The sequence below is a fragment of the Sebastes umbrosus genome, chromosome 18 (genome assembly GCF_015220745.1).
Source record: "Sebastes umbrosus isolate fSebUmb1 chromosome 18, fSebUmb1.pri, whole genome shotgun sequence".
NCBI classification, from domain to species: domain Eukaryota; kingdom Metazoa; phylum Chordata; class Actinopteri; order Perciformes; family Sebastidae; genus Sebastes; species Sebastes umbrosus.
Window position 1 is genome coordinate 15,855,220 of NC_051286.1, and position 22,100 is coordinate 15,877,319.

The 22,100-nt window shown below is 38.2% G+C and overlaps 1 long non-coding RNA gene across 2 annotated transcripts in view; it reads right to left on the bottom strand.

The window, feature by feature from the left end:
* LOC119477513 overlaps positions 1-22,100 on the bottom strand; it is an 88,824-nt gene that overhangs the window by 2,321 nt on the left and 64,403 nt on the right. For both annotated transcript variants that reach the window (XR_005204248.1, XR_005204249.1), the window contains 2 exons: positions 17,798-17,864; positions 13,416-13,469 (listed from right to left, as the gene is read on the bottom strand). This is a non-coding gene — a long non-coding RNA (uncharacterized LOC119477513). The remainder of the gene's footprint in view (positions 1-13,415; positions 13,470-17,797; positions 17,865-22,100) is intronic.

The following is a 22,100-nucleotide window of genomic DNA, read 5'->3' on the forward strand; positions in this document are numbered from 1 at the left end:
AAATTTTTCAATACTGTAGTATGACTTTTTTTCGACATACTACACTTTGGCTCTATTTCGACATACAATACTATGACTTTGTTATTTTTTACGACATACTATACTGTAACTTTTTTTTACGACTTTTTTGATGAAATTATTGACATATACTATAACTTTTATTTCCATAAGATTTATCAACATACTATACTAAGACTTTTTTGATGAAATTTATCAACATACTATAATAAGATTTTTTTCATGAAATTTTTCGACATACTATACTATGACTTTTTTTCATAAAATGTATCAATATAGTATACTATGACTTTTTTCATAAAATTTATCGACATACTATAAGATGACTTTTTTTTAATAAAATGTTTCGACATACTATACTATGACTTTTTTTCCAAAAAATGTATCGACATACTATACTATGACTTTTTTTAATGAATTTTTTTTAAACTTACTATACTATGACCTTTTTTCCCATAAGAATTATCGACATACTATTCTATCACTTTTTTTGTGAAATTTATCAACATACTATAATAAGACTTTTTTCATGAAATATTTCGACATACTATACTATGACTTTTTTTCATGAAAATTATTAACATATAATACTATAACTCTTTTTTCATAACATTTATCGGCATACTATACTATGACTTTTTTGATAATTTTTTTTTTGACATACTATACTATTACTTTAAAAAAAAAAAAAGTTTTCCACACACTATACTATGACTTTTTTTCATGAAGTTTTTCAACATACTAAAATAAGACATTTTGTCATAAGATTTATCGACACCTATACATATGACTTTTTTCATGAAATTTTCCGATATACTTTACTATGACTTTTTTTATAAAAATTATCGACATAGTATACTATGACTTTTTTTTCATAACATTTATTGACATACTACACTGACTTTTTTGATTAAATTTTTTTCGACATATAATACAATAACTGTTTTTTCATAACATTTATCGGCATACTATACTATGATTTTTTTTTTGACATACTATACTATAGCTTTTTTAATGAATTTTTTTTACATACTATATTATGACTTTTTTCATGAAATTTTCCGGTATACTTTACTATGACTTTTTTTCATAAAATGTATCGACATGCTATACTATGACTATTTTAGACATACTATACTATGATTTATTTTTAATTTTTTTCTACATACTATGGTATGATTTTTTTCGACATACTTTACTATTACTTTTTTTTGCATTTTTTTCGACATACTATACTATGGCTTTTTTAATTTTTTAGCCACACTATACTTTGACTTTTATCAATTTTTTTTCAACGAACTATACTATAACTTTTTTTTGCATATTTCTGAACATACTATTTTATGACTCTTTCCCATTTTTTTTTAACATACTATACTATGGCAATTTTTAGTTATACCTGTAAAGTTAGAATGCTCAATGGAGATAGGTTAGAGTGTATTAAAATAAAATAAAAAATCCTCCCTGTACCCATGTTGCATCAATAATCTTAACTCGAGCTCAACCTTCAACCTAATCCAGCTTCATCTGCTGATGAAGAGAATGCCATGCAGTTACGGACTATTTTATCAAACTACTGTTTCCAAAGTCACACACAGTATTGCAAGTGTTACTCAAACATGATATAGGGTTCAGTTGCATAAGGTTGTGCATACATATTTATACTTTAGATGTTTCTTTACATAAATTTGAATGGCTTGTGATTTACAAGTACACAGTTTGTCTATGGGTGGTGCTAGTGCACTTTAATACTCTTACACAAAACAAGTGTTTGCCTACAGCATTCTCCTCACTGGCTGTGAAATTAGATCTTGTGAGCAGATCTCTCTTTTTCATCATCACCAGTCTAGCAGGCCTATTACCACCTCTCAACAAGCTTTTGACAAGACCTTAAGAAGTCCCTTTTCCTGTAGCACTCCATCATTGGCCTGATGAGAAAGAAGGTGGGGATGGTACTGGAAAGGGAGGGATCATGTGAAGTTAAGATGACAGACACATACAAAAAAGCTTTACTGATCTCCATTTCGCCCAGGAATATTTAATTTACAGGTCTCAATATATTGACAGAAAGTAGTACAAAACAGTCATATGCTGGTGTAGCTGTCAGTGTTCAAAAACTACAAAATATATATCTCTAAACGTTTTAAGAGATGATCCAGTACTTTATATGACAGAGTGGTTACATTAACAGGAAACCAGGTCATTTTTAATGGTGGCCTTTAATTACTGGTGCATTAAACTGAAATCTAATTTCAAGTCACTTTGTACTTGTTGGGTTCAGCGGGGAAAAATAGTGTAGAGCCATCATATTCTCACATCTTACTCGGTGAATTAAGGATTTATTTCGACTAAACGAGAATTGCGGCTTGTTGTAACAGTGGACTAACAGAGTAAGTGAGTTTTATTTTGTTTCAACAAGAAAATTAAACTTGTCTTTGTTTGGTGGAAGAAAGAAATTTTAATTCAGAAGGTGTGCGGTTGTATTTATCTGTTTAGGTGTAAGAATATTTCTTGTCTTGACATTTTGTGAGTTTATTTCTTAGACTAAAAAAGCTAAGAGAGCTTGTGTAACATAGCAAACTCGCCGCGTGCAATGCATCCTGGTACATGTAGGCCCAGTCGGCACGTCTCCGCAAGCAGGAAAACTCAGCTTTCTCTGTGATTATAGCACGGACTGGGGAATTAATTTCTTCAGTGGACTACATTTACCATCACCACTGACTGGACATACACATGAAAGGTGGCACATTTCCCTTTAAGTTAATGGGAAGTTATTACATTAAGTTGCATCAAAATCTCTTATTAGAAAACTGTTGTAGGACTGCTTGTGTATTGCACACACACCATGCATATCTGATAACAACACTCTGCGTAAACTCAATTTGTTGACTTCTTCCTGAATCTAGAAAATCTTAATCCTCACTATGGGTTTAGGATGCATAACGTAACATGAATGTCTTTTAAAAACACCAATAAAAGAGAGCTAATCAGAAATGTACAACTTCAGAACAAAATATAAAAGAGCACAAAATATATAAAAATAGATCAAATACTCAACTGATTATAGCTACATTTTGTAATCTAGTCACATAATACGGGGATTATAGTTACAAAAACAACGTTCTCAGGCATTTTTTCCAGTTTCATTGACTTTCTTTTTAAATTCGCTTGAACGGCGCAGCCTAGTTTTTAAGGAGAAAAAAAGAGAGAAGACAGACAAGCTTAGGGGGAATTAAAAAGTGCGGGAGTGTGTTGACAAATGGAGGGGAAAATGAGTGTCATGGGAGGAGAAGTGTGTATCTGTTTGTGTTTTGGATGGTATTCTAGAGAGGGCGTTATTGTCCCTCAATGTCTAATGCTGTGGCTAAATTGTGATGAATAGCTTTGCTGGAGTGTGGTGTGTGTGTGCGTATGCGTAGACGCCAAATGTCTATTCCCTGTTTATTTGGTAGCAAGCGGTGTGTGATCGTGTGCAACAGCCGTGCTGGTGCGTATAGCTGAGTAAGTATTTTCAAAGGAGACGAGAGAGATGGTGACTAGAGGAGATAATGTGCGAGAAAGGCGAGAGGAGAGGCAGCAACAGAGAGGAAGAAAAACTGAGTGAGGAAGAGTTCACATTGACTGCGATGATTGATCTGATTTTCCCTAATTGGCACATAGACCTCGGAGCCTATGTCCTTCGCCTATATTGAGTGTGCTCACTGAGTGTCATGTTTAATAAGCTTCCTGATTGGCTTTCTGGTTGTGTGATTGTGCCCTCTGGCTATGGGTGTCTGCAAAAACAGGGAGAGGAGGAGGAGGAAGCAAAATGAGGAAAGAGTACAGGGGAGAAAAGAAGATTTACACCATGTAGAAGATAGGGGGAGCAGAGAAATAATCTGCTAACGGAGTCCACAGCCATGGCTCTGTGAGGAGCTAATCATTAACATCAGCATGCTGACATGCTCACAATGACAATAATAACATGTCAATGTTGAGCAGCTATAATGTTTACCATGTTCATCATCTTTAACGTGTTAGTATGCTTAACATTTGCTTATTAGCCCTACACACAAAGAAGAGCCGAGGATCAGGCTGATGGAAATGTCATTAGTTTTGCAGGTAATTGGTTATGAACGAAAGTACAGGACTAATTGAAAAAAAATGACCAGATTATGGAGCTCAATGTAAAGTTAATGGACTGCCAAAGTTATTGTAAATCACCCTCAGGGCAACATGAATGTCTGTGCCAAATGTCATGGCAATTCAATCAATATTGCAATTTGGACCAAAGTTTTGGACCAAAGACAGACAGACCGACATTTCCATCCGTACTGCAATAGCATGTAAAAACACTGCAGACTTTTTGATGCACAAACAACATAAGTCATATAAACAATACTGCATGTTTATAGCACTAAGAAAAAGTAGCAAACCGGTCTTTATCAAAGCAGAAATTTCGACTGTCATTGTAGGAAAAGTACAGGTGTAACTACGAACGGACCCCGACACCGGCGAAGCAGCCGATTAGACTGTTGTCAGGCTATCAAATAGGCGTTATCAGTTGCTATAAGCCCCATAGATGTAGGTCAGTAAGGGCCTACTACATCCACTAGTAGGTTTTTATCATCTATTCACATGGTAGATCACCAAAAGAAGGTATAAAAGAACACGACAGCGTCCGCTAGCAACTGTAGTAATTATGACAGGAGTAGAGGCAGAAGTCAGTTCGTAGTATAGACAGCGTGAAACTCCATGAGGGGTGGAGGACGGGGACAACACAATGTTTTTCTATAAACTTAACCAAGTGTTGTTTTGCCTCAGCCTGAAGAAGTTGTAGTTTTGTTGCCTAAACCTAAAGAAGCCTTTTTGTTTGTGTTCAAAACATAACGTTTCATGCAGTTTTACAACATGTTAGACATGTTGCTTTCAACTTTTGCAACGTAGTAGGCATAGTATAGGCCCCTAATGAACCCACATCTATGGTGTTTATAGAGACTGATAACGGCTATTTAATGGCCTGATAACAGTCGAATCGCCATTATTAATTTTATCATTTAAACCTGTGCTTTTCTTACTGTGACATTTCAAAATGTCGTCCGTAAAATAAGCCTAATGCACAATATATGATACATTCAACTAAAGACAGGATCTCTATCACGGCTCCATTAATGTTTTCTGCTAAATATTGCTTTCATTCTGTCAATATGACCCTACTCTGGAAATAGTTATTTATGTGTAATAGGGCAGAAAAAACACTCTTTTCTAATGCTTTCCTTACTCATACAAATATAAATATTGTATGAGTACACACAAACGTGGACACACACACCTGAGCTTCCAGGCTTTGCCGAGCGTCAATCCAATACACCTCACACGTCAGTGAGTGTTTACATGTTTGTGGATGACTAGGACCATGTCTCAGATAAGTACTGCGACTGTGGATTGGGGTAATATGCCGCAAAGATTTCCATTTAAATGGGGATGTGATCATGTCTCGCTTTATTTGATCGAGGCTTATTTTGTAACATCCTTTCTGGAAGGCTTTATGTAAGAGGAGAGGGCAGCAACAACTCCATCCTGTTTGACAGTAGAGACATTACATTATGCAGATATTTCATCAACATATCAGTCCTACAACCCCTGAAAGAAGTGTTCTAGCCATACTCGCAAATCAATCTCTAATAAAGTAGTAATTATACAAAGTAGAGTAGGGTACAGTTTCAGTACAATTTCTAATAAGGCATTCTTTATAGAGGTTTTATAAGATAATGCCTTTAATGGGTGATGAATAATTTAGTATTGCATTACATTAAATTAATTTGGCAGATGTTTTTGTCCAAAGAGACTTACGTTTTCCCCACATATATACAGTACATTTGGAGCAATTAGGAGGTCAGTGTCTTGCTAAAGGTCACGTTGACATGCTTTAAAGATCAGTATTATAATGCTTTATAGATCAATAATAAGTCATTTAGTTAGTCAAAAATCCAATTTATTTACTACGTATCCTCCTCTAGTATAGCACTTATTCTATCTTAACTTGCACCCAAACGTTGTACTTGATAGTAGTTTATCACTTATTTATAAAGCCTCAATAAATGTGTAATTAACTATTAGTAAGGACATTTGTTACACCTTCAGTAAACCTTATTAGACAGTTAAAGTGTGTTCAGACAGAAAGGGAAGCTAATTTTTTGCCTCGCTTCATTTGCACAAATTTTACATTTTGTGTTTATTCCAGGGCTGTCAAAGTTAACGCAAATTTGTTTTAACACCACTTTCTTTAACGCATTAACGCAACTTGTGACTTTTAGGTCGTAGCGGGCTCAATTTTAAAGCTAGAGTAAAGATACTGGTATCATATGAAACTAGAAAACCTAAGGAATTCATGTCATAGCTTGTTGTGAAGGAGGCTAAATAACGCTGCAAACTTACGCTAAATTTTGGCGAGGAAAAACTGGCATGGCGATTTTCAAATGGGTCCCTTGACCTCTTACCTCAAGATATGTGAATGAAAATGGGTTCTATGGCTGACAGCTGTTGTTGCTTGTTGGGCTTGAGTTTGCCATGTTATAATTTAAGCATATTTTTTATGCTAAATGCAGTATCTGTGAGGGTTTCTGGCCAATATTTGTCATTGTTTTGTGTAATTAATTGATTTTCAATAATAAATATATACATACATTTACATAAAGTAGCACATTTGCCCACTCCCATGTTGATTAAATATCTCCCTCTAAAGTACATTTTGAACAGATTAAAAATGTGCAATTAATTTGCGATTAATCGTGGTTAATCATGGACAATCATGCGATTAATCACACAGCCCTAGTTAAGTCACCTTGTAGCAACAAATTATGTAATAATTTCCTGAAAATGTAATAAAATTTGCACTTAAAAGGTACAGTGTGTATTGGCGGCATCTAGTTCTAGTTTTAGAGTACCCCTCCGCTCACTCTTCTCTTTCCAAGACTCTCTTTCCAAAAGACTCACGACACATTTACTTTGCTAAACTGAGTAGGTTCTTTTGCTTTCCTGTCAACCTGCTGTTTCGAGAGTGTGTTCAGTGGTATAATGGGTAGTGTGTCACTGGTAGCACTGCAGGTCTAGAGCTTCATTTCCCACTGGGAACTAAATGGATGCACTCAAGATGCTCCGGATAAAAGCACCAAATGAATGACAGATGTGGCATTAAGCTATATACAGTATTGGTACAGGCTGTCCGCCCTGCTCACATCCTCTCATCGCTCTGTTTTTAGTTCTGAGTACACTTGAACAATCTGGACAGAGTCAAGGGAGTGTTTGTTGTTTACGCTCTTCAGTTATGGGGTAAAAACACTTTGAGAGCCAGATGCTTTTACTGTTCTTTAAAGACTTTAAAGCAGAACCACCATCACCACTTCTAAAAGTATTATACACACTGTCCTCCAAACCACTACTTTCTGCTTACATAAAATGTGTGTTGTGCTCTTGAAAGTTGACTAAAAAAACACTGTATGATAAATAAATATTACTGTCTCAATGATGACCCAATGTCATCAACTGTCCTAGATGTTTAACATACAAACCACAGCTGGATTTCAACAATAGCTCAATCTTTCTTTAAAGTCTAAAAGCTTAGACAGTATAGGCGATACAGTATTTCACTCTGAGCACAAACCTTTTCATCTCTGAAAGCCATTAGACACTGCATTGTTAAATGCAGACTGTGGAAAGCAGACTATGTTTTTGTTTTAAAAGAAATCAGACGATTATTCATTCTTGAGAAAGATTGAAGATCCAATTGAAGGACACTGAGTTTTGAAGTTCACTTCAGACGAGCAATGCGAATATAAACTGACAACAATACCAAGTTCTGTTCATTTGGGGACTGCTGCTTTTGAAAGCTCAAGAATAAGAAAAACATGACTAAAGGTCTATAGCCAAGCCGGAGGCCTCGTGAGGCTGCAATGCTTGTTTCACACCAGACAATAAAACTGCTGCATGGATAAAAAATGGAGACACATTTTCCATCCTTAGATCATTACCATTAAGGGCAAAAATGGAACATTTGGCCTGAGGATGGTGCCACAAAATAGACTGTTATTACCCATATCCTACAGTGAGCGGCGAGGTGTTTTAAGGTTAGTAGTGATGGAGGAAAGGTCATATGGCATGTTGTGGAATTACTATAAGGTCGCATGTGGATATAAACTGGCAATCAGCTATGATACTTAACCTAAGCTGCGTAGTTTTGGTGCATTATGGACCTTTCAGAAATAACTGACTTTGAATATATCTGTAAACTTCTGTTTGACCTGATAGTGGAGGAAAAGTTAGCCAAAACAGTACCATCCTGCACTGCTCAATGCTAAAAATCCAACATGTTCCCTGTTATAGCCATTGTATAAAATCCTACAGACCCTACAATAATATGCTTGATATATACTTAATCTCTGAATATGGTCCGTAGGCCTACTATACTTACACAATGCTGCATCACTGCATCGGAAAGTGTAATGGTTGTGGTTATGTTAAGGATATTATGAACGCTAAGCAACAAAACCAAAATGAAATATGCTTGTTTTTTTTTGCTGAGAGTTAGATGAGAAGATTGATACCACTCTCATATCTGTACGCTAAATACAAAGCTACGAAGCTACCGCCTGTGGCTCGTTAGCTTAGTTTAGCACATAGCTCAAACTTTTCCATTAAGGAGTACTTAAGTAACTTAATACCGGGCTTTTTGCACCGCTCAACATACCCATGTGTGGATGTGTGTAATCACACACAGGGGTGGAAGTAATGAATTACATTTAGTCTCGTTACTGTAACAAAGTCTTTTTTGTGTGTACTTACACGGTAACGTTTACTCAGAATACATTTTAACTGACCTACTCTTTTACTTATATTTATGTATATTCGTACATAAGTACTTTTACTTGATTTCTATTTTCTAGTACTCTTCCCATTTCTGCTCAAGAGTCAGTAGGCTATACATATCTACCTACACTGGTCTCATACACTGTTCGTAATTGAAACCAGGAAATATAAAGAGCAGCGAACGCCACGTAGGACGGAGGTCATGGTAGATGGATGGGACAAAAAATGCCGGACTTTCGCCCAGGAGACTGGCGTTCGTGTCCTGTGTGAAACCAGAAGTCGACGTTGATTTATTTGTCACGTAAACCAAGATCTTTTCCCTAATTTAGTAGTTTTGTTGCCTAAACCCAACTAGTGTAAGTAGTTTTGTTGCCTAATCCTAACCAAGTTCTCCACGGCCTAACTAAGTAGTTTTATTGCCTAAACCTAGGGAAGTTGTTTCCTGTGAAGATAGAAGTTTATTTTGAAAAGACTGTATGCATGTAGCGAGCGGAAATTGACACGTGTTGCTGGACATTCGTAGGAAAAACTGGAAGAAACTGGAAGAATAACTTTGGTGCAAGATATCATACAAACTGTTGTATGAGAATACGTTGGACTACAACACTGCAGCAAGGTGACGAATTAAACCACTAGAGGTCTGCAGAAAAAAAAAGATGTTTTGTTTGTCTTTAACATATGAGCAACACAGTTACTTTATAACGTCTTGTTTTGCTGCAGAGCCCGTCCCTGTTTTACTGACATAAGGCCACCTCCTGTTTCGTTAATTTATGGAATAGAGTCTGTAAAATTACAAGACAGCCCTTTTTGTAACTATACATGCACATCTGATATGAGGACAGGCTGACAATTGCAGCGACTGTCCTTATTTAAGCACAGCTGGCCAGAGACAGCAACGATCTGAGTGAGTGTCCAACTTTGGTTTAATTCAAATTAATGTAGTGGGATCCATAAACACATTCTCCCAAAGGAAAATCCATCACGTTTAGTGTATTCAGCATTCATTGTATGTCACACATTTTTGCACATTTGGCAATTACTCCTTTTTTTATTGAGGAAGCTGCATTTTTGACACAGCCAATAACCTTGGGACAATTACTGTAGGCCTGAAAAATTAACCTTTTAATGGGATAAAGTGCACATGTATGTGCGAAAGCTCGCGTGCGTGTGTTTTCCCTCATAAACATGCCATACACACACAGTTTCAACAAGGACAATATGCACACACAAAGTGAGCTCGCTGGTGGAAACTGCTTATTCCAGCTGATGGAGTGTATAATTCCAACATTGGAATAATAATGATGGCATTGTAATTCAGATGGATAGAGTAGAAATTAGATTCTGGGGCTTTTTGCATATTGTCATTATTGAGTTCTGCACCATTCTCCCTGTGAAAGCGAAATGAATTGAGAGGTGGGATGAGTTTACATGTCTAACTTACTGAAGCGACCCACAAGTCTCACCTTGCAGCAATTTGAGAGTGAAGTGAATCTAAAGTGCATCTTAATTATGTCCCAAAATAAAACAGTAACACACACACACACACATTTATGTACATGCACAGAGCCACCTTGTTGGTATGCAACCTGAAAGTAAATGGCTGCAATCACATTTAACACCCCGGCAATTACAGCAAGAACAAACAGCATTTCCAATGCAGCATTTCTCATAATGCCACTTTACGGAGTGCCCTAATTGTGCTCAATTTGCTGCAGAAAATAATCTATGTCACTCCCGCTTTGCTTCACACAAGCACCCAAACAGCTAATCAAAGAAGCACATTTCTCTTTCTTTCCTGCACTCAGAACTGTCAAATGCCTTTGAATGAAAGCTGAGCGTCACAGTGTCATCTAAGGCCTTACAAGAGATGAAGAAGATGTTCCTTCTTCTCTTTTATTCCACTTTCACTCGAGGCTGTGGGATGGCCTGTGGCAAGGGGTTAGCTGAAAGAGAATTTCCCTCCGTGGATCAATAAAGTATTGTGTTATTATTATCATTACTTAAGGGACCCTGCTGCCTTCTTATTTTTATCGTGGTAAAGGGTGGGAGACCCGGAAGAAAATGTTCCTGTCAATATGTGATCTCTGCCTTACAGGGACAGAAAGGCTTCCTGTGATTTAAGTATTTATTAACCATGACACCATTCTCAAGCCACATATAACATGGAAGACCTCTGGGCTACATATCACTGCTGCCTTAAACTTTATAACCTCAGACTTGTGATTTTCATAAATTAGGAATTATATGTGCTCCATGGATGGAAGAAAATCTCCCATGCTTGAGATGAAACTCACTCATAAAACCCAAAAGATCAATGTTCTTTAGGAGGAGCCATTTCTATACGTGACTAGGACCTATCATTCAGCTGGTATGTGTTGCTACACGGAGGGATAAACAGGTTTTAATCATTTCACTGTGAGTATGGTACTGTCTGAGAGACCCTAAACTTAACCAAGTATTTTTTTTAAACCCAGACCATGATGTTTTCTTAGCTTCAATTATTGTGCCTAAACTTAAACTACCCTTAGTTTTAGTTCCTAAATCTAACCAGCCCTCAATCTTGGAACCCATCGGCTATCGGTCTGACAACGACTGAGCCTCTGGAGGTAAGGGGCTGTTCTTTAGTTTTTTCAAAGTTTATTAATATTGACTGTGGCACGTGTCAAAATGGACAAAAGCACTTCCTTGGGTTTCAATCAATATACCCACCAAGTGTGAATTAGATCGGATAAACGGTTCTTGAGATATGCAAAGGACAAACCGACACATACGCATACAGACAGACAAATAGAGATTCCTTGCTTTATAGTTATATGATGGGTTTCCATTGGAGAATATTCCATTAATGATCTTTGGTTGTGATTTTTTAATTAAGCACCAATTTTCATAGTACTTTTCTGAGTAATTAATGATCCCGGATTAGCTGGATATCAATGCCAATTGACAGACGCCCAAACAATTGCTCATCCTTATCAGCCTGCACAGTTGTAACCGTACAAGCTTAATGTTTTGGAGCGCTGAAGTTCATTCTTAATCTTTGGGAACAGTAGATGTAATCCCACTTCCAAATGGACCATCATAATGTTGAGCTATGGTGTGAACAACATTAAGCATGTGCAGCACACTGTAAACACTTTAAATCGTTTAACATGGTGAGATACCCTGCGTGACCTACTGTTGTTATCCCCTATACAGGCCTGAGTGCAATACATTGTGCGATTCAACACTGGTCGTTGTAGCCAATAATTGAATTGCAGTGTTAACTATTGTATTGTGGATTGGCAATCGCCAGTTATGGCCCGAACAAACACATGTCTCCCATGTACCTGCACCTCGGTGCGCCTCCCAGATAGCAAATGTTCTAATGAGATGTTTTGTGTTCTAGTCTTTTCATTGTACACCCTTGGGATTACTGTCATTGAAAAGCACAGCAAATCTACAGTGTTGGCAATGCTTATGGCACCGCCATCCTGCCTTTTATAAAGTCTGTTAGATCGTGCTGCCATTTTTGATAGTCTGTTAGTTATCATACTTGATACTGCATTAAATAAATGTCCATGTAAACACAAGTGTCTGCAAATACTTTCAACAATAAACCTGTGATAATAATTATTTAACTACTAGTATTTGTGCACCAAACAAAATGCATATAATAAACTTGGGATATATACACTGTTCTCTGCTCCTTTAATTTTAGTCTTATTTACCCTCCATATCTCCTTGTCTTGTTTTGTCTTGCCACTTCTTTTTGCCTCTGTTTAGTTGGGTCGGTGGTCCATATAGAGGGGGTAAATTGAATTAATTAGCCTCTGGGTAAATAAATGGATTTTGGCATTCAGCTCCCTCTTTTTCTTGCTCTCCATTTCACCGCAGTACTGACAGTTCAATCAGTTCTTCATTTAGCGATTTAATCAACCTTTAAAAAAGGTATTTTTCCTACCCAAACCGCTTCACTTGGCGAGCTTTCTGATGGTCCTTATTGTAATAAAATAAAGCACTCTCAGTTCTCCTTAATGGGGAATTAGGCAAAAAATGACTTTGAGCAAGGATACATTTGAGCGAATGATGAATAATGCCATCCTAATGAAATCCTTACAGAACTATTTTGTATCGCTCGTGTGGTTACCTGGCCCAACGTTCAGACATTGACAGGGTTTCGGGCAATTTGTAAAGCTAAGACAATCTCATCTTGGGACCTTAAGGGCAACCCATTTTTGGAGAGATAAAAGGTTGATGATAATCAGGCCCCCGCACATTTATCCTCAAATTTGACAGAGTTTAATCAAATGTGTAATCACACTCAGACATTACCGTGTTTGCCAGGGGGATGAACAGACTTTGCAGCCACATTGGCCTTAGTAATAGATGCACAAAGCAGAACTCTTAACAGTGTTTTGCAAAAAGTCTGACAGTTGCGATCGCAGCTCTGCATCTGGATGAGGACGACGAAGGCAAAAGTTGATAATGCTGCCCAGCAGTGGCACAAAAAGCACTCATTTCAACTGTAGCCAGCCTCATTGCCCTCTTTCATCTCCCGGCCCTATTTACTTTACCTTTGATCTTACATTTGTGACTTTCTGATCCTGGTCCCGCTGCAGCACTTTCACCTGTAGACAAAGAAGGAAGAAACTGTAAGGCTTTTAAGTAAAAAATTGTAGACACGCACACCATGACGCATACTTGAGTACTGTACACACACACAGTCTATCATCTGCAGAACATCTGCTTGCCATCAAATGTGGCATCAAAGGCCGCTTGTTACTTGGATTGCATTAGCTTCCTGATGTTTCAGCTTTGATATGGCACAGCATTACTTCAGTGAATAGCACGTCCTCCTGCTACACCGCCTGAAAGGCTGCGAGCCTCAGCCCTTCATGTCCCAACAATACGAGTGTCTTTCTGGCTGCCTGGATAATCAAATGAAGACAGATGATACGCCTGCAAAACATTGTCTCTCGCGAAAAACTCCCTAAAGTTAATGCCGTATCACCGCGTTTAATATTGCAGGCTGTTACAGTTTGTCCTGACTTTCGTGAGTAAGTAAGTAGGTGAGTTTAGTTTAGGCGCGCTTATCAATACTGAGCAACAGACATTTTGTTTGTCTCCTCACTCAAGCAGCTTAAAGGTGTTAGTATGAGATAAGTGGAGCTGGATTTTTTTTCTGCAGGGAATATCGCATCATGTCTCTTCATGTTGAGCACATCAGTAATCTGTTGCCGCTCTCTCCCAGTCACCATTATCTAAGTTAATTAGGTGGTTCTATATTTTATATGAAATTAGAAACTGATACCACTTTCATTATGCTGAATGGCAGCACGGGGCCGTTAGATTGCAATAAGTCTTTCATAATTTATATGCGCATTTACAGACTTATACTGTTTGTGTGCATCTGTGTGTGGCGGATTTCTTCTCAGTTAAGTTTTTGATTCGAGTGTCTGAGGGAAAGGGAAATGCTCTAGTGATTCAAAGAAAGTGTTATTCTCTGAGGACGGGAAATTAAAATCATAGAGGTTAAGTCATGGCAAAGAGTCTCAATTTCCGCAGAGACTGAATCCATTTAAATACGCACTTGAAGCAACTCAAATATCTCAGGATATTTCCATGATTGAAATCTGTTTTAATGCCCTTAATTTTCGTAAGTGTGCTATAACTTTAATGAGACAAACCTGAGAGCCTCTAATTCACACACTCCTGATCTCCATCATATATTTCCATGTACATATACCGTAGTCATGCTGATTAATTTATGTGATTCAATCAATATGAAAGCCAGTTGACTGATTTTTGAGGTTTTAAAGGCCCTCATAAAACTTTTATTGAAACTGTACTCAGTTAAATTCTTAGCCACAGCAACATTTCTGTCATGACAAGACAATTTGAAAACATATTGGGTGTGAGTCAAGCCTTTATTATACTTGGACACTTAAAAAGTAATGGTGCAAGAGTTTCTCTTTTAAAACCAGAGCAGGGATCATACTAAATTAAAGTAAATGTTTCTTGCTGATACTTAGATGAAAAAATTGCAACCCAGTCTCACGGGAAGGCTCATAAATAGCACGACATTATACAGACATTCCGCATGTTTTAGGCTTTTGCGTGTCATTTGTACGCTGCGCAACAAAACTACGGTAACGTCCGCAGTTAGGTAGAGGTGACAAAACCACTCACTTAGGTTTAGGCAACAAAACAACTTAGGAAAACGTCATGGTTGGGCTTAAAATAAGTACGTAAACTAAAAAAAATACGGAAACAACATAACATAAGTACGGAAAACACGTCACAAAAAAACACGTGACAAAACGTCACTGATGTAACTAACAAAACAAAACAGTGGTCTCGAACACGGGTCTCCGGGTTAAAAGTTGACACGCCAAATGCAAAAAAATCATTCTAATGCACCTAAATGCCTTGCGCATTATTGTGGCATTCATGCGCCTTTTCGTGCAAATGGGTCGGAAAAATTATACCACTCTATTGTCTACATGGTAATTGACTCTAAAGCTCACGAATTAACATGTAGTACTGTATCTTGTTTGTTAAATTTGTACAAAAATGGATGCTACAATGTGCGCTGTAAAGGTGCTGGCAGTCCTGTGGGGAAATATTTCTGAAAATCTGATTTCTCTCTTTTACGACATTTTAAGGATCTGCAGGAACCCTGTTGAAAGAGATGAGAGGAGTAGACTAGTGCCGCATGATTGCAAAGACTTCTATCAAGCACAAATCAACTCAACTAAATGGAAATATCAGCTACAACGTTGCTACAGCAGGTTTCACAACACAAACACTGCATAAAACACAACATAAAGATGTATTAAAGACATATTTACTGTATAGACATGAGAATGGCGTTGATCTATCATCTAACTTGCAAATAAGCATGACTATATTTGGAGTTAAATGGGAGGAAAAGACTAACTAAGACAAGGATTTGTTCATTTTGCTCACCTTACATTTTCTCAGCTGTTTGATCAATATGCACGATTGCGGTATAGGCAAGTTTGCAACTTAATCCATTTAATCCATGAGTGGCTTGTTTTCGTCTTTACTTGCATTGTTTGTTTGTATTGATTTGTGCTCTGAGTTGGTGAATGACTGGTATACCTGCTCAGTAAATGAAGAGGCACTGTCGTATTGTGGATATCAAACACAGAGCTGATATGCGAGCACATCAAATACCAGTGCCCACCGGGATTTCGCTGTGAGAAGTTATGCATGGTAATTACATTGCTCAGTATGTCCCTTATAATAGAGCCTTCTATTAGCGGTGACATTCAGGCTGTTTGCTCTGTCACATCAGACACATTTGTTCATTTCCCCCACATGTTTATTTGTATTGGAAATCATCCCAGCATGCATTGGGTGAAAGTCTGAGAAACTAGTTCATCACAAGAGAAATGCTGTGTTCGGTGTGAAATAAGCACTGTATAAAAAAAAAAAAAAAATGAAGCCTTCTCATTCATTTCAATGAGACCATTGTATTGGCAGCTGGACTGAAGTGGTTTTACAGGGGGCACATAAACCCCAAATTCTACATTGTTTTGTTTTTGTAGAGATTAAACAAATGAGAGCTTTTGGTAGGAAAATGTTATTACCTTTGGACAGAGCCAGGCTAGCTGTTTCCACCTGTTTCCTGTCTTTGAAAGGGTTAAAGTTGTAAGACAAAAAAAACACGGACAACTCCCAGACTGAACAACGCCATGGTAGCAACCTGTCAATCACAAGGCAGCCACGCCCTAAAGCACACCCTGCTTTATGGTCTATTTGACTCTAAATGGGACCATAATTTACTAAATGAACATCATGCTGTATTGAAGAAGACTTGAAACTAGTGATTAAGAACATAAACGCATGTTTACAATGTTTACTGAGGTAATAAATCAAGTGAAAAGTAGGCTCATTTTCTCAGACTTCTATACAATCAGACTTCTTTTTGCAACCAGAGGAGTCGCCCCCTGCTGGCTGTTAGAAAGAATGCAAGTTTAAGGCACTTCCGCATTGGCTTCACTTTTCAGACCCGCAGGGCTAAACTAAGCTAACCGGCTGTTCGTGGTACTGTAGCTCGTTATTTGGCGTTTTCTCCTCAGCAAGAAAGCAAATAAGCTATTACCCAAATTGTTAAACAATTCCTTTAAAGATGTGCTACTCAAACTTGACTTTGAGGATAATATTTAATTTGTCTATGTGTCAAACACAGGGGCCCTGTGTCAAAATCTAGATGCAAGACTTTTGTCATATTCTTCCTAAATGAAGTTGTGTTTAATCAAATCACCAAAACACTAACAGACACACAGAAACCAGAGGCCAGGTTGTGTTTTTCCAGCACAGGAGCAGTGGGCGTATAATGAAGCTGCCGTGTGTAGTCCGTTGAGTGTATGTGATGGAAACTTGGACTGACAGAATACACAGTCCTCAGACGGTGCTGGACGGGAGGTCAATACAGCACATTTTTTGCCCCAGGCCCCCTAACAGGTTTATCTGGCCATGCCACTTACATATATGATCAATACTGACAAGCAACAAGCACCCTGGTGGACATTCATATGTTTTGGACTCTTGCGTTGTGGATGGAGGAAACTGATGTCATCAGCATGCAGAGAACTACTGTGACACGCTCCAAAGGTTTAGAAACAATTTTTCTTCCTCTTTGTTTTTGTCACTCTGCTTCCACCTGATTAGCCTTTTAACAGTTCCAGTCATTTCTGCAGTTTCAGATGGACACATTATGTAAAGATATTGTCAAAGAAGTTTGTGTTAAATGGCAAAATGGTTCTTTTCAAATGTTTTTTCATTCCCTAGCCCATCATCATTTCAGACAGTTCCAAACAATAGATTGATTTGGAGTATTTTGTTCCTAAAATATCCAATATTTCAATGGGCTCTCTTCAACTTTCCACAAACAATCTGTACTGATGAGGCAGAACAAAATATTCACCAACACACAGCTGACTGTTCTTCTCCCTTGAGGTGGGGGGTGCCGCCTGCAACATCAAGCACCGGAGCTGCACCCAAAAAAAGACAGACAAAAGCGAAAATGATGAATGCACCGCAGAAATGGAGGTCTAATTTCCCCCCAGTATGCACTTTGTTTGCCTAATTAATTTGCTTTGGTTCAGGCACTTCGCCCAAATGCAGTTAGATAGACAGGGAGAGAGAGAGAGAGAGAGAGAGACTAGTGTATTGGCTTTCTTGTTTTTGAACATTTGGGCATGGGTGTCTGTCTGTGTGTGACTGTGTTTGGCGACTCCGCTGGGGTTTCTTTCTGGTCCAATAATTCACTGACAATAAAATACATGGATTCATTGATAAATAATTTTGCAGACATTGGTCTAGGCTTTGATTTGTTTTATTCAGTGAGTGCTCCTGATGGATTTATACTGTTTGACTCTTTGTGCGAATGCGCTGACGGTTTCTGTTTGACTGAAACAGGTTCAGGATCTGATTTCTTTTTAAAGAAAATGACTGTAACAAAGCCCAGATGTAAACTGTAATGTAATTGCTTTTCCTAAAGGACGCTGTATGCTTTACTTTAGAACTTTCCTTTAATTAAGCAGTAAACTGAATAATTATTAACTAATAAAGCAAAGTTGTTTAGCATTCAGGCTATTAGATCGGCGTTATCCGTCGCTATTATCACCATAGATGTGGGTCAATAGGGGCCCTACTACACCCACTAGTAGGTTTTATCATCTATACACATGGTAGATCACCTAAAGAAGGTATAAAAAGAACACGACAGTGACCTCTAGTGACCGTAGTAATTATGACAGGAGCAGAAACTGAAGTCAGGCGCTGTAGTATAGACTATGTGAAAGTCCATAAGGGGTGGATGCAGGGATGATGGATCGGACACAAAACACGGGGTTTTCACCCAGAAGACTGGATTTCGCATCCTGTGTGAAACTAACAATGTGTAGCTGTCTTTGTGTATGTTGTTATTTTAACCCAAAACATGATGTTTTTCCTAAACTTAACAGTTTTTTTGCCTACATCTAAAGAAATTGTAGTTTTGTTGCCTAAACCTAAAGTAGCTTTTTTTATTTTTGTTCAAAACGTGACGTTTCATTCAGTTTTATAATGCGTTAGATCGTGTTGCTTTTAAATTTCACTTGCACTTTTACAACGTAGTAGGCATAGTAGGCCCCTAATGACCCACATCTATGGTGCTTATAGCAACTGATAACGACTATTTAATGGCCTCATAAAAGTTTAATCGGGTGCAGCAACATCATTAATTGGGGCCCATTTGGATATGAATGGTTGTTGAATACTATGCTGGATCAAATTACAAACCACCAATGTGTGAGTTTGTCACAGGAAGTTTGAACTTTTTTTTTTCATGTGCCATTCAATGTGCCAACATTTTGAGGTTATCAGTCTTTCAGCTCTGTACTATCAGTAGAACGCAGGATCAGTTGGTAGTTTTGTAAAGAACTATATTTATGTTCCTCTATTGCCATAATATATTACATTCATTACCGGTATAACGTTATTATCAATCATTGTAACATATTTTAGTTTACTCGCAGGCCTATAAGTAAATCCAAAATCAGTTGCAGAAAGTTACAGTTTACACCAATATGCACAACATGCAACCTAATAATGAAGCCACAGACATATAGTGGGTAAAAACCCTGCAGGCAGAGTATCTCCAGGCTTTCTACCACTACCTAAATAAATAATTCAACAGCAGCCCTCACCAAAATGAGCAGAATCCATCCACATGGGAGTTGTCAGTGCAATACACCTGAGTGAACGAAGCCTGTTTATGAATAGAATAGAAAATCATCTATCCAATCAACAATCTTACAAGCAGTATTGTCATCGACTATAATTTTTTGCAGGTGTCAGAGCTGACATCAAACATCTGAGTTTTAATTAGCCGCTGATGTGACATACCTGTGCAGGAGGGGGGGGAGACGACAGCATCTTCTCGTTATATCTTTGCTCAAATAAACAACGTGAAACATTGCAGAAAACATTGTTTTTTCTTTTAATATTGGGAAGACTTTGTCACCTTTTTTGCATTATGCTGAGATATATTTGTTTTAATGTTATTTATGGCTTAACAGCTTGCGAATATTCGAAATGTCCATTTCACACCATGATAGCGACCTTTGTGAGGCTACTAATTGGCTGCCGTTAGATACCAGAGGATTATTGGTTTATATTTAATAAACAGTTTATTTGAAGCAGTTTTTGCAGCTGTATACATGTGTATTCATAGTATCTACAGAAATAGTAAAAAAAAAAAAGTACAAAGTTATGAAGGTGTGTCAGCGAGCCAGCATGCACAATACCAGGACCCTGAACCTGAAGCAGCTATATTGTAATTCAGCCTTTAGTTGTATTGTTTACACCTGCTTGTCCTACTGAGACATGTCAAAATGTCTTGTGTGAATAAGGCCTATCGGAATATCGTATTTTACAGGCTACCTGTATGTCCCACTAGACTGTCTATAAGAAGTGGACGACGTCACCGTGACGGTCACCCATTGGTTTGTGGACTGCCATTTTAAAGCCTTGAGTTTCGCAATTTTGGCGGTTGTCATCTTGGTTTCTTGCAACCAGATAGACACCAGAGGGTGGAACTAAGTACAACCGAACGCATTAACTATTAACAAAACACACTGTGTAAGGGTTAAAGTTGTAAGATGAAAACACGGACAACTCCCAGACCCGAAAACGCCGTGGTAGCGACCTGACAATCACCAGGTAGCCACGCCCTAAAGCATACCCTGCTTTATGGTCTATTTGACTCTAAGTGGGACCATAATTTACTAAATGAACATCATGCTGTATTGAAGAAGACTTGAAACTAGCGATTGAAACCATAAACTCATGTTTACATTGTTTACTGAGGTAATAAATCAAGTGAGAAGTAGGCTCATTTTCTCATAGACTTCTATACAATCAGACTTCTTTTTGCAACCAGAGGAGTCGCCCCCTGCTGGCTATTAGAAAGAATGCAAGATTAAGACACTTCTGCATTGGCTTCACTTTTCAGACCCGGAGGTTGCACATTGGTACCACTTTTAGCATCTCATGTGTGAAATGTTCTTTGAAAACACCAACAAGGAATGCTTTTTGCATATTAAACAGTATTTTTGATTAATGGACTAAAACATCAAACCCACTGGTATCTAGCTTTACACCATAACACCTTAATCCTATTTATCCACCTCTCCTCTTTTTGCTTTCTTCTCTCCCTCCTTCCCCCATCCCAGTGAATTGCGCTGGCTATTGATTTTCCCGCAGGGCATGATTAGCCCTAACCTGTGTCAGAGTGCCAAGTCAGGGCAGTGATAATGCCTTCACTCAATGCACAATAACAAACTCATGTGCCCCAGGAGCAAGTGCTAGCTGCCTCGGCGCGTGCTGGCATGCTAATTTGCAGAGACTTGTGATAAATGCGCGCTGTCAATCCCGCTGAACAAAGTCGGCCTCTCAGCAGTGCGGCAGCAAGGCCGATCCGATAAGCTACATCAAACAAATAGGTGGGAGTGGGATTGTTTATGCGGTGCTCCAACATCTATGTGTAAATATATGTACACACTCGTATCGAGCAACCGCAGCTGCAAACGATGCAACACAAACATCACATTCCTACGTTCACAATCCTTAACAGCCAGTGCACAGCCAACATACTTCTGACACCTCATTAGTCTTCATGTACCCCCATGAGAGTCCCGCTCACTCAGGCCCGAAATTTCAACTCTAGGCCAGCCTCTCCCTATCCGTATGAACCCAAGCTCGGCTGAACCTGAACCGAAGCCCAAAGCCAATATTTTAATGTCAAAATTCGCTCCCTTTCCCTTCCTCTGACCTTTTTACGCACACACACACACACACACACACACACATACAGTACACGAAAGCTGTCACAATCTAAAAATGCATTCACTCTAACAATGCAATAAAGACACTGTCTACTCCGTATCGGCCTATCCATCATGATGAAGAGGCAAGTCAAACTGTAAATATAAAGACATAAACAGTGGTCATGTAGCTCGCCATCACGCAATATACAGACAAGCTGTTTGAACCTCTCCGCATTGATAAAGCACACTCTTAAACAATCATAGAGAGCTAGCGCTTCATAAATCAAAACTGACTGACCACTTTGCCTTGATGCGAGAGGAGCACGGTGACAAAAAGGCAAGTTGACAGATGTTCGCCAAATCTGCGCCACTCGCCCATAAATCCAGAAGAGGACCTGACAAATGGGCAATTGTTAA